This window comes from Glandiceps talaboti, chromosome 3, assembly GCF_964340395.1.
Source record: "Glandiceps talaboti chromosome 3, keGlaTala1.1, whole genome shotgun sequence".
Taxonomy (NCBI): domain Eukaryota; kingdom Metazoa; phylum Hemichordata; class Enteropneusta; family Spengelidae; genus Glandiceps; species Glandiceps talaboti.
Genome location: NC_135551.1, coordinates 4,582,580 through 4,598,280, shown reverse-complemented (window position 1 = coordinate 4,598,280; position 15,701 = coordinate 4,582,580).

Here is a 15,701-nt window from a genome sequence, read left to right as displayed (position 1 = left end):
TCGTCAAAATGTTGGCTTTCAATGTCCTGGACAAACGTAGCAGAAATAATTATGTGATGATCTTACTAATAATTCAAGTTCTACTTGGTGAGTACACTTCAGTACAATTAATTGTATGTATATATGGCGAAGTGGGACAGAATTGTTCCAAAGTTAGTATTTACCTGTTGGAAAGTATTTCTAGATTTCAGCAATTGTGCAATGATAGATTGAAATACAGGACAACTGAAAAGAAATCAAGAACAGATCTACTTTAAAGTCAGTTGAAAAATCTCGATATTTATTATCGTATTCTACTCTAGATCTGTTATTATATGTACTAGCTAGGTAGCTGATAGGGAATGGTTTCTATATAATATGTAGGAACTGGCCTTACAATGCAACAAGGAGACTATTGATACTCATTTACACACAACGTTCGATTCCACGGTATGAACAGATTGTTTGTGTCAAACCCATGAGATAAACCCATGGCGCTACTCCATGCCACACGCATGACACATCCCATGACACACCCCATGGCACATCATATGACGTCTAGGCATTTTAGAAATTAGTAAAGGCGACACTACAAGTAAACCTAAACTCCCTCTAATATGAAAACTCATTCACACTTACGTAAATCGCCATGTCAAATCTTAACACATTATTCCATGAAGGAGGTTGCATGCTTTTCTTTAATCATTCATTTGTATTCCATATATCTGTGCACGTATATATGAAACTAGACACGGTTTCATATCTATGGCGTGACGTAATCGTTTATGTAGATTGTCTAATATTGAAATATTTCGTGAGGGTTGTACCTTCGTTACGAGTGTAAGCGTTATTCTACACAAGGAACAATAATTTCTACATTACCTAAACTTAAAACATTTATTAACAAGGATCTCGTTATTTTGTCAACTTGAGGTCATGGAATGAAACTTGATTGAAAAATTGGTTAGGAAGGGAAAGGGTGAACTGGGAACCATCGAGAAACACTTGAATGTATTGTTAATGCGTGTATAGGTGGTTTATTATTCCTTATCATGTACATACGTCAAGACCAGTGGTGCAGTAATGTCACAACCTTTGTACAATGTGTTTACCAAGTCAATGTATCGTCGGAGCAATCAATTGTGCATTCAAGTATGATGATCGACTTCAAGCCATACTCTCAGCTACCAGAATTACTTTCATTTGACGTTGTTGTACCGACATGTTTTAAGATGAATTGCTGGTGTCCAAACTTTCACAGTTTACTAAACTACACTTTTGTTCATAGATAGAGTGTCGTGTACTAGATAACAGCACACAATTTGAGCGAATATATAAGTATCGTTATTCAAATGCCTGGGTCAACAACATCAGAAACTTAATAATTATTGAGTACCGCTGAAAATTAATAAATTACTCAACGGATTTTTCCTGTACAAAATATCTACATTGGAAAGATAACCCTGTTGATATGAAAAGATTTTATTTATGATTTGGAAGCTAACCAACATTCAGCTTTCATGATACTCCTTTCGTGGTACACTTTACATGCGTATTCGTGTCGATAAATCAATGAGTTTTATACTCGAGACACAATTCAGTCGCAGTTTGGATTACTGTTCTTGTCGTCGATGGTGCAGTAGTATGAGTAGTATAGACCTTTTTTGCAATATCATGTACACTGTTTGTATATATTGTCATAGGTCACGCCAGGCGGTGGCAGTCCCTGGATGGGTGGGTCCCGCACCCATGCTTGTTAGCGAAATTTCAAATGTAACCCTTTTCGCGGGATATTGCAATGAAATACACACCCTTTTTAGTGAATCTGGGAGAAAATCACGGCAAAATATACACCCCCTTATTTCCGAATCCGGGAGGTTTTACTTTCAAGGACACGTACCTAATCCATACACTGCACACTGCACGGGTGGTCACGTTGTCAATGTTATGACTTTACGATACAAGTAAAGCATGTAGATATCACTTTCTTAAAACACTTCAAAGTGGGTGAGTGCTGGATGACGTTACACTATTGCTTTCTATGTTTAAAGTGTCATGCATCATTCCCAAATTCACGCGTCAATGTTATCTTATCTTAATTCATTCTTTGTACAGATCTAACTCATAATATTCCGTCAGATTTTCCACCCAAATGTTACTCCTAATCATACACGGGCCTTTAAACTTGTAACTCTGTGCCGTGCCTTGACAATAGTTAACATTATCAGTGTATCCAACATGGAATTTTAAACTTGTAACTCTCTACCTTGACAATAATTAATTTATCAGTGTACCCAGCATGGGCCTTTAAACGTTTTACCCTATGCCTTTACAAAATTTTTAACCACATACAAATAAAACTGTTCACCAGTATATGAATATGACAATAAACCACCATACAAATGTAGGTTTTCACCACCATAGAATTATAAGTGTTCACCCCCATACAAATGTAATTTCACTACCATCAAAATAAAACTGTTCACCATCATACAAATAAAACTATTAATCAGCATACAAATATAACACTTCACGACCATACAAATATAAGACTTCACCACCACACAAATAAACACTTCACCACCACCACCACCACCACCACCACCACCACCACCACCACCATACAAATGGAACACTTCACCACCATACAAATAAAACTTTACCACCAAGCAAATATAAAAGTTTACCACCATACAAATATAACAGTTGGATTATAAAAGTGAGTATAATCATCGACAGTACTTCAACAGATTGAGAGTTCACTGGAATATTCAATACAGTCACTAACTGATCGGTAAAGTCAGTAACAGAGTTTCTTGATTCTCTCCAGTTATCAAAAGATAGTTTCGAGAACGATAACCTTTATACATATATCATATATATGTATAAAAGTTACTTAAGTACAAATTTGAATTAACCTAAATTAACTTATTACCAATAAATTGCATCATAGTATTTTGAATATTGTCCAATTCCTTTTTAAAGCTTGTCAGCCTTTAGATTCAACCAACCTAGCTTTAGACATGATGACCTGATAGGACAGAGGTTAACATTGCTATATGCTTCAAGACTGCAATGAAATGTATGATCCATGGGGATTTGAAGAAGTTACATAGGACCGTCGCACCGTTGAGTGTCTGTACCAGGGCTAATAATAATAATGATAAAAATGTGTATTGCCGATGGCGCTTTCAAATGTGTACATGTATTTCAATATAATTTAATATACCTTTGTCAATAATATAATGAAGGCGTCTCTCTGGAGAGAACAGCGCTCAGAGGTTTTTGTGATGTAACAAAATAAGACTGGACATTGTAACTTTTATTGCTTCCTTCGATAACTCTTTCCTTCAGCAATCCGTGTTGAGGCGACATCTTCATGCACTTATGTAGCTGTATGTACATATGTTAACACATGCACTAAGTTATGTAGCTGTACATTATGTTAACATATGCACTAACCGTACATAATGTTAACACATGCACTAAGTTATGTAGCCGTACATTATGTTAACACACTTGCACTGTTCTGTAGCTGTACATTATGTTAACACTTACACTGTTATGTAGCCGTACATCATGTTAACACTTGCACTGTTATGTAGCCGTACATTATGTTAATACTTACACTGTTATGTAGCCGTACATTATGTTAACACACTTGCACTGTTCTGTAGCTGTACATTATGTTAACACACTTGCACTGTTATGTAGCTGTACATTATGTTAACACTTGCACTGTTATGTAGCTGTACATTATGTTAATACTTACACTGTTATGCAGCTGTACATTATGTTAATACTTACACATTATGTTAACACTTGCACTGTTATGTAGCCGTACATTATGTTAACACTTGCACTGTTATGTAGCTGTACATTATGTTAATACTTACACTGTTATGTAGCTGTACATTATGTTAACACACTTGCACTGTTATGTAGCCGTACATTATGTTAACACTTGCACTGTTATGTAGCTGTACATTATGTTAACACACTTGCACTGTTATGTAGCTGTACATTATGTTAACACTTGCACTGTTATGTAGCTGTACATTATGTTAACACACTTGCACTGTTATGTAGCCGTACATTATGTTAACACTTGCACTGTTATGTAGCTGTACATTATGTTAATACTTACACTGTTATGTAGCTGTACATTATGTTAACACACTTGCACTGTTATGTAGCTCTACATCATGTTAACACTTGCACTGTTCTGTAGCTGTACATAATGTTAACACTTGCACTGTTATGTAGCTGTAAATTATGTTAATACTTACACCGTTATGTAGCTGTACATTATGTTAACACACTTGCACTGTTATGTAGCTGTACATGATGTTAACACTTGCACTGTTATGTAGCTGTACATTATGTTAACACTTGCACTGTTATGTAGCTGTACATGATGTTAACACTTGCACTGTTATGTAGCTGTACATTATGTTAACACTTGCACTGTTATGTAGCTGTACATTATGTTAACACTTGCACTGTTATGTAGCTGAACATTATGTTAACACTTGCACTGTTATGTAGCTGTACATTATGTTAAAAATGACCTTTTGTCACGAATTGAAATGAAATAGTTACGTACATTTTTTAAATATCGACATTTTATTTTGCCTAATTGTGTGCTAATGTATCGTTGGCCAGTAGTACACATGTATGTTTTGTATCTATGTGTTCTTATTGCCACGTTTGTAATAATTGTGATATTTACAACGTCATGTGTAAATGAAGGCAGGCCAAGCGACAGTAAAACATGTCATCAGGGTGTAACGTTCATTTGAATTCATGCCAAGCGAGAGTAAAGTACATCGTTGGAGGTGTAATGTTCATCTGACAGAGCACTTTGAATGATTTATCTATAAGTGACCTGTATATAACATACCAACACGATTTATTATACATTTGGTCAACGTTACCTTGGTCACCACAACAGTTCAAAAAGCATGTATCTTTATTGCCAAATGTTAATCCGCACCCGATGACTGATATTTTACCCATTGGCAATTGACTCCGGTGATCATACTTAAGTCTGGTGACATGATAATTTTAAGTATGTTGACATGACATGACAGGTACACTTAACATTATTCATACTGGGGTAGGCATATTCTGTGTTTATTTGTTTGCTTTTACTGTAATTTACATCTACAAATTTCACTTTTCACTCCAATATAATTACGAATACACACACACACACACACACACACACACACACACACACACACACACACGCGCGCGCGCGCGCGCGCGCACATTTCTATATAATTCCACGGATGGCGAGATAAATAATTAAGTTCACATAATTAAGTTTTTCCACATATTTGTTGTACAATTTTGAAAATTTTCTGAATACTGCATCGTTGCATCACACTTCATTCTTCATCGTGTATCAAAAAATAGTGCCAATGGTGTTGTAGCACAAAGTTATGTACAGTTTTAAAAAAAATGTTTACCCACATGCTGATCCATGTGATGTATAGGTGTTCATTTGCTGAATTACTATTTAGTTGCCTATCCACCTGTTGTTATCTTTGCAATATACACGATCAGTTGGCTGTTGCTAGGCACACTTACAGACATTTATTGAATGTTTATTCATCTGTCTATTAATCCCTTTCATTATCTTTGCAATATATATGATCATTTGGTTGTTGCCATGGGCTTCGCCGCAATACCTTCTAAAACCTATACTCAGTTATTCGAATGTATTTGTGTATACCTTCCTCTGTCTGTCTGTCTGTCTGTCTGTCTGTCTGTCTGTCTGTCTGTAGCCTCTGTCTGTCTGTCTGTCTGTCTGTCTGTCTGTCTGTCTGTCTGTCTGTCTGTCTGTCTGTCTCTCTCTCTCTCTCTCTCTCTCCCCCCCCCCTCTCTCTCTCTCTCTCTCTCTCTCTCTCTCTCTCTCTCTCTCTCTCTCTCTCTCTCTCTCTCTCTCTCTCTCTCTCTCTCTCTCTCTCTCTCTCTCTCTCTCTCTCTCTCTCAAAATTGGACACTTAATTTACCTACCATACATTTAATATGAGACATTCAGTTGCCAAACAAATGTGTGTGTCTGCCAAAATATCTCTGAATAAGTAAGATAAAGTGTAGGTAATATAGCTATACAGTTGTATAATAATGTATTGACTCGAGTAAAATTGGGGTATTGATAATGTGTATGGTATGAAATGTTATGCCATTAAATGGCCTTCTACATGTTCTTATTTTTTCAGTGCTTACTGTGGGAGGGGGTTCCCCCTCCCACACCCTCTCCACTAGCTATCATAGGGGATGCTGTTTCTGCCCAGAATCAAGATTGAATGATAAAACCCTGCTGAATAATTCAAAGTGCAGCCCAATGTGGGGTACTGTATCATTACACATTAAAATATGTGTAGCCGGGAGGGGGGGGGGGGCTACGAAAATTCTTGGGTTCATTTCGGGGTGGGCATGACTTTTTGTGAGAGCCGAAGGGGGGGGGGGGGCTGCGAATTGTTTTTTGACCAAAACAAATATCTCCCCAGGCTCAGCCTTAGATAGAAAACATTTTATTAAATAAAAATAAAAGTACCTCTACGTATCAAACTCTGCCACCTGAGGATCACATAATATAGTAATGTGTAAGTGTGCATTTACTAGTTTTGAAAGTATATATTAATTATTACGATAACTTGATCGCAGCCTAGAATGGCAGGAACGTGTTTGGTAGAACAGGGGTGATACGGGTTTTTTTTATCTGCCCTGTTTGCATCATAAAGGTGAAGATGTGCATGTATTTATGTGATAAATATATTCATAATACATACTCATATAAGTACAAGTGTCTCACTGAAGAGAACAGTGCTCAATGCAATATTAGTAGCAGAGCATTATAGACTTACTTCAAAAGAGTAAGGATGTTATAAGTCGTTACTCGGAGTTTCATGCTCCCTCAGCGATCACCAGTAGGAAGTGAAACTCCGACTATCGATTTATATCATCCTTACTCTTTTGAATTCATATATATATATATATATATATATATATATATATATATATATATATATATATATATATATATATATATATATATATATATATATATATATATATATATATATATATATATATATATATATATATATATATATAGCACACCAGTAATAGCGGACAAGCGTTCTGATGATGAATATGGAATAACTTAAACAGACAGTTATGATTTTACGACATTTTTTCTATATAATATCAGAACCCCTTGACGTGTGAATGCCAGAGTAGCAAGTAATCCGGGCAACTGGTACTTGCGGTGTTTTTTTTTACAACACTATCACTCGCAGTTTGAAATTACAGCCGCAGAGAACTCCGTGAGTACTCAGCCTACAATGCCCCAAGTACACCCGGTGCCATATGGTTCAATCATACTTAATATTTTCCTATATTTACAATTAACATGTGGTTATTTTTTAATTACAGCAGGAGCAGCACCGACGATAGAAACAACACCAGAGACAACAATAACAAAAACGACAAAGAAAGCAACAACAGAAATGACGAATGTAGAAGCAACATTACAAAATACATCAACGGAAACACAGACAATATCAGCATTTCTCCTATCAGTTCTCTCATCGACGCCTTCAGAAATATCAACTTTTAAAACTGTAAGTAGGACATTTTGGGTCGGATCAAGTGATACCCATCTATCATCTTCTAAAGAGGTGAACTCCTTGGCAACTGTGACTGGTAAAGAATCTAAATTACATCCAGCCTCGTCAGCTACCATTGTTGATTTCTCGACACCAGAGACCACTACACTAGTGCCAATAGAAGCTGCTACAACAGGACTTCTTACAACTAGGAGGAGAACACACACACCAACCAGTGAGACTAAGTTATCTTCAACCCGTCGGATTTTGATTGCATCCACAGTAAGCGCAACTTCAGAACACATGACCAAAACGTTGCTAAGTACCTCAACGTTACCAGGTACTTCAACGTTGCCCAGTACGACGACATTGCCAAGAGCTTCGACATTGCCAAGTACTTCGACATTGCCAAGTACGACGACATTGCCAAGTACGACGACATTGCCAAGAGCTTCGACATTGCCAAGTACTTCGACATTGCCAAGTACATCAACATTGCCAAGTACTTCGACATTGCCCAGTACGACGACATTGCCAAGTACGACGACATTGCCAAGTACATCAACATTGCCAAGTACTTCGACATTGCCAAGTACGACGACATTGCCAAGTACATCAACATTGCCAAGTACTTCGACATTGCCAAGTACGACGACATTGCCCAGTACGACGACATTGCCAAGTACGACGACATTGCCAAGTACTTCGACATTGCCAAGTACGACGACATTGCCAAGTACTTCGACATTGCCAAGTACGACGACATTGCCAAGTACTTCGACATTGCCCAGTACGATGACATTGCCCAGTACGACGACATTGCCAAGTACATCAACATTGCCAAGTACTTCGACATTGCCAAGTACGACGACATTGCCAAGTACATCAACATTGCCAAGTACTTCGACATTGCCCAGTACGATGACATTGCCCAGTACGACGACATTGCCAAGTACTTCGACATTGCCAAGTACATCAACGTTGCCCAGTACGACGACATTGCCAAGTACGACGACATTGCCAAGTACGACGACATTGCCAAGTACTTCGGCATTGCCCAGTACGACGACATTGCCCAGTACGACGACATTGTCAAGTACGACGACATTGCCAAGTACGACGACATTGCCAAGTACTTCGACATTGTCCAGTACGACGACATTGCCAAGTACGACGACATTGCCAAGTACTTCGACATTGCCCAGTACGACGACATTGCCAAGTACTTCGGCATTGCCCAGTACGACGACATTGCCCAGTACGACGACATTGCCAAGTACTTCGGCATTGCCAAGTACTTCGACATTGCCCAGTACGACGACATTGCCAAGTACTTCGATGTTGCTCAGTACGATGACATTGCCAAGTACTTCGACATTGCCCAGTACGACGACATTGCCAAGTGCATCGAGGATTCCCAGTACGACGGCATTGCCCAGTACGACGACATTGACAAGTACATCGACATTGCCCAGTACGACGACATTGACAAGTACATCAACGTTGCCCAGTATGACGACATTGCCAAGTACTTTGACATTGCCCAGTACGACGACATTGCCAAGTACTTCGATGTTGCTCAGTACGATGACATTGCCAAGTACGACGACATTGCCCAGTACGACGACATTGCCAAGTACTTCGACATTGCCCAGTACGACGACATTGCCCAGTACGATGACATTACCAAGTACTTCGACATTGCCCAGTACGACGACATTGCCAAGTACATCGAGGATTCCCAGTACGACGGCATTGCCCAGTACGACGACATTGACAAGTACATCGACATTGCCCAGTACGACGACATTGACAAGTACATCAACGTTGCCCAGTATGACGACATTGCCAAGTACTTTGACATTGCCCAGTATGACGACATTGCCAAGTACTTCGACATTGCCCAGTACTTCGACATTGCCAAGTACTTCGACATTGCCCAGTACGACGACATTGCCAAGTACTTCGACATTGCCAAGTACGACGACATTGACAAGTACTTCGACATTGCCCAGTACGACGACATTGCCAAGTACTTCGACATTGTCAAGTACTTCGACATTGACAAGTACTTCGACATTGCCCAGTACGACGACATTGCCAAGTACTTCGACATTGCCCAGTACTTCGACATTGACAAGTACTTCAACGTTGCCCAGTACGACGACATTGCCAAGTACCTCAACGATGCCAAGTACCTCAACGATGCCAAGTACGTCGATTTTGGAAAGTACGTCAACGTTTGTAAGTACATTGTCGTCAACATTGCCACGTTCATCAACATTGCCAAGAACATCGACAATACCAATTACCTTATCAATGCCAATTAACTCCACGTTAGCAAGCACTGACGCAGTGCCACTATTGTCAACGACACCTGGATCAACTTCAAATAATGGTAAGTGTTCATTTTGAATAACATTCGGTTCGATAAAATTCGTTGGACTTTTAAAAGGATGAATTAAGATTCAGATCATCATCATCATCATCATCATCATCATCATCATCATCATCATCATCGTCGTCGTCGTCATCGTCATCGTTGTCGTCGTCGTCATCGTCGTCATCATCATCGATAGAAAACATATATAGATAGGCAGATGGATGGATGCATGGATGGAAAGATAGTTAATTTATAACATTAATATAAATAAACCGTTGGGAACTGTAAATTTGTATTGTCAACACGAAGACATAATTTATCACATTATATCAGAACAATCATATTTAAATATTTTTTTTATTTTTTTCATTGCCAGGTTCACATAATACTCTCATAACTTCGACTGGTGAAGTAGAACATGTTTCTGGTATTACTTATTCCATAGGTAAGAATCTTACTTATTTTCTATATAACTGAATTGAATAATGGTTGTATTTACTTATCTCCAATCCCCTTGACCAAAAGTTAAGCAAGACGTTCGCAACGGTTGTGATTTTACCTCTTGTAAGGGCCAGGGAGGTTATGTTATACTTGTTCCTTGTGCCTGTGTGTGTGTGTGTGTGTGTGTGTGTGTGTGTGTGTGTGTGTGTCTGTGCGTGTGTGTGTGTGTGTGTGCGTGCGTGTGTCTGTGTGTCTGTGTGCGTGCGTGCGTGTGTGTGTGTGTGTCTGTCTGTCTGTCTGTCTGTCTGTCTGTCTGTCTGTCTGTCTGTCTGTCTGTCTGTGAACATGATATCTTAAAAAACTACAATATCAATTCTAATTAAACTTGTTACACGTCTTCCACATGGGAATGGAAGAAAGGATTACATTTTGGTAAGCAACATAAGAATAGTAATTAATAGTAATTTACATAACTGATGGGGTTTTCAGTAATTAGGCTATATCTTACAAATGCAAACTTCAAATTCAATAATCTTTTGTACATAACCAATTGCATATTATAAAAGACTTTGGCATTCAGTTTAAATCTTGTTTGGTAATTGACCCTGAAAGTCAAGGTCAAAGGTTAAGAGTCAAGGTCTCCAAATATAATTGCATCTGATAATATGGGGGTACACATTCGAATAGAGTGTCTGTGTATTACAGTTTTGTAGTAAATATTGAATTTTAACTACAAATATGGGCGCCATTCGGTCAAATTAACATATATCAAAAAAGAAATTGACATGCACATGTCCCACATGACCCGACACCTTTGTGTTAGGTTTGAAAGAAATCAGATATTGCATGTCTGAGAAATGATGTATTACGGACAAACGGATGTACGCACGCGTGTACGGACGGATGCACACATGGATAATAGCACCCCCCCCCCCCCCTTCATGTAGCTAAAATTGCTGGGCATTAAATGGACATGAAGTCTCTGAATCACTAACATCACATAGCTCATTTAAAGGCAGACGTGTTGACTCGACAGGGTCACTGGTGACCACTTTTAATGAAGGTATCATTGACACTATTTAAATAAATCTGCTACTAGTGACGACATTCGGGAGTCGTTATTATTTATAGCCCGAGGTGGGATGGGTCTCGAGGAATCTGAATGTGGGTGACTAAAAATGCAAAGCTGCAAGGTGGGCTTGATATTTACTCAAAAAGTGAGGAGCGATAGGGCGAAGGCGATACTCTAATATTTTGCAAACTTGCTGAAGATATACACTTATATGCAGATAAGGCTGGAGTCTGAATTTACGATGGGGTGGGGGAGAAATTATTTTGGTTAAACAATATTTCGCAGCCCCACCCTCTTCGTACTCTCAAAAAATTTCAAGCCCCCCCCCCTCCACTTCAGAGTTGTAAAGTATGGTGCACTACATTAAACTAACAGTGGAAATCAACTTCAGCGTCCATACATAACAATGAGAGATTTCTTTACAAATGTGGGCTTTGCGAAAAGGTCTCACTTTGGGCTGTATTTGGAGATACTAATCAATAGGGTTTTATCGTTCAATCTTGCTGATTCTGGGCAGAAACAGCATCCCCCCATTCAGCTAGTGGGGAGAGTGGGAGGTCCCATGTCCCCCTCCCACAGTAACTACTTTAAAAAAAAGTAGGAGACCATTTAGTGGCATAAAAGTTCAAACCATACATATCATCGAAAGCCATAGAGTACTTGAAAATTGTCTTCAAACCTAGTACCCTAGTTTTACCCGAGTTAATACATTATTATATTGTATGGCTATATCACACACACTTTAACTTACCTATTCAGAGTGTGCAGTTTAGCAAACTACAAAAGTACAAGGTAAGGGGCGAAATCAATAGTTCAATGTCGGATAAAAACTAAATTCCTTGAGTTTGGGGGGTGGGGTTTTTGGCCCATTTTAGTTCTCATCCGACAAAATCCATTTTGCTTTGAATTGAATGTTTTGCACCCAAAAATATTGTGCTCACCCTACCCATTCCACTCTCGCAAATGCAAAAATAAAGATCAAATGGCGACAAAAAATCTAAGTTATTTGCCACAGTGGCGAATCAAAATTCTCGCCAACCGAGAGTCAATGGTCGTGTCTCTGACTTTAGGGAGCCTTCAGTATTTGAAGGGGGGGGGGGTCACATTTTACAAATCTGTTCTTGGGGGAGGGTCATATTTTGCATTACAATGTTTGGGGAGGGTCAATTTTATAAATCCGTAGTTTTGTGACCAAATTGAAGATTTAATTATTGTCAATATTTTGTGTTTTTACGAGTACTTTACATGCCAAAATACAAAAATAAACCTACATATATTGTAAGAAAATTGTTTAATAAAACCATGCATTTTGTTGAGTGTACCATCTCACCTTATCATTCACACTGTCCGTGAATGTTAAAATATGATGGTGATGGTAGCAGTAATGATGATGATGATGATGATGATGATGATGGTGGTGGTGGTGGTGGTGGTGGTGGTGGTGGTGATGATGATGGTAGTGGTGGTGGTGGTGGTGGTGGTGGTGGTGGTGATGATGATGATGATGATGATGATGATGATGATGATATCAGGGAACTTTTACAATTGACCAGATCAGGCAGAGTATGTACAACATGGACAACACGTTTTAGATACTAACTAGATTGTGTATGATTATAAGAGAAAGGTAACTAGCCAGTCTTTTACTGTTTGTCACTTTATATGTACAAATATTGCTTTCTAATACAGAGTCAAAATAATTTAATTTATTGATTAACTTCCAGTATATGCAATTGTCATGAGGAGGGTCATGTTTTACACAATGGGACAAAGGGGAGGGTCACGTTTTAGAAATGGAGAATGGGGGGAGGGTCATGTTTTACTTAACAGATCATGTGTGATTTCCTCCGCCACCCTGTAAATACTGAAGGCTCCAATACCAAGCGTGCATAATAGTTTGACTCGTAGCCCCCATATTTCTTCTGAAACCGCAGTCGTCATGTACGAAGTTTTATACATTGTAACTATAGGACTGTTAGCAAGATTTAAACGTAACTGTCAACTCCAGACTCCATTTAGACCCATTTTGACCAAGATATATAATCACCAATATGAAAATGTTACCAGCGAATTAGCCGGAGGAATTCCGAGGGAAATTCCCAGAATTTCGAACTAGTCAAGAATTTATTATGTGATTCCTTTCAAGACACCATTTTAGACCAAACAAAATCGAAAATAATGTAAAGTGGACCCCATTTTAGACTCCATATCTCTAAAAGTACAGTACCCATGTTAGACCAAAGGACGAAACCCCAACCCTAAAGGGCGGTACATATATGTATACCCAATAACTTGTACCCCGGTGGTAAATGAAGAGAACAATTTTGCAAAGTACAAAGTAAACGACTCCTGAGGTTTGAATGTTCAAAAGTGTCCAGGGCTGGAGAGAGAGAGAGAGAGAGAGAGAGAGAGAGAGAGAGAGAGAGAGAGAGAGAGAGAGAGAGAGAGAGAGAGAGAGAGAGAGAGAGAGAGAGAGAGAGAGAGAGAGAGAGAGAGAGAGAGAGAGAGAGAGAGACAGAGACAGAGAGACAGAGAGAGAGACAGACAGACAGACGGACAGACAGACGGCATACACGTACACAAATGCTTTCGCATGACTGTCACCTTATTCATCACTTAATATAGGCTGTAGAAGTAATTGCGGCGAAGCTATGAGATTTTTTATTGACTCGGTAAACGACAGCTCCCGAGGTTTAATTTGGTTCAAATATTGAGCAAAATATTTCGAGGCCCCTCTTTCAGACCATCAGAGTTTTCATGGCCCTCCCTTTGGACCTTCAATTCTTTTCATGTCCTCCTCATTATTTACACAGCCCCAATCCCCCTAAATTTTTCTCACAACCTTATCACTTACATCTTTTAATGTGCAGATGGGAAAGTAAGTTAATGTGCAGATGGGAAATTTAGTTGACGAGGCTGACAATGCTGAGAATTCTGAAAGCCACGCCTACATTGCGTTGAGTGGCAGGAGGCAAAAACCATTCCATATCCCCCTGTTAGTGGGCAATGCTTGTCAGGTGGTATATAGATTAATAAATTATAAAAATAGATAAACATATAATAGAATTTCAAAACGCTTTCCCAATCATAAAATTTGCAAAACTTCTTGCGGTCTTACGGTTTCGCTGCCGCAATAATGTATACTTCATATAATATAATTAGTTCTAAATGAGGCAAGTGACAGCCGTGGTGTAAGAGTTTGTGTGTGTATGTATGTATGTATGTATGTATGTATGTATGTATGTATGTATGTATGTATGTATGTATGTATGTATGCATGCATGCATGCATGCATGCATGCATGGATGTGTGCGTGCGTGCGTGTGTGTGTATGTATGTATGTATGTATGTATGTATGTATGTATGTATGTATGTATGTATGTATGTATGTATGTATGTATGAATGAATGTATGTGTATGTATATGTGTGTGTGTGTGTGTGTGCGCGCGCGCGTGTGTGCGTGCGTTCGTGTGTGCGCGAGTGCGTGTGTGTGTAATAGTAATATAAGTTCCTATTCAACAGAATGGATTATAAAAATATTAGCGGAGTTTTGGTCGGTTGATTGATTGATTGATCGATTATTTGATTAATAATTCATCAATTGAAGGATTAATTTTTTGGTTTAAACTAATAGTTTTTTTGGTGATATGTCTGTTTGAACTTCAATTGACTACACATGTTATCTTACACAGCAAAATAGCAAACGCAAACTCCTCCAATATCTCTACTTGAAGATTTTGCCTAACTTTGTATTTATAGGTTATGTTAATTTTGCCAGAGGAAAGCCAACGTGGCAAATCAGTACACAAAGGCACTATGACTCTAGCTTTGCTGTTGATGGTGATAACACAACAACCAGGGTGAAGGACGATAGCTGTATGTCTACAAAACGCGGCCCTAGTGATACACTACATTGGTGGAAGGTAGACCTCGAAGGCCATTACATAATCAAACATGTACTCATTCTAAATAGAGCAGGTATGTATATTAATTGTATATGTTATGGTCATCTATGAATTGGCACAGCATTCTTTCAAACTTTATGAATAAAAAAAATTATATCTGAAATATACCTACCTACCTGCACGCACGCACGCACACTCAATTTTATACGTGGACTGAAAGTAAAGCTGTTGATAACGAGACAAAAATTTATATTGATCAGTACTTCTAAATTACGGAGTGATCAATCGTAACATCCCC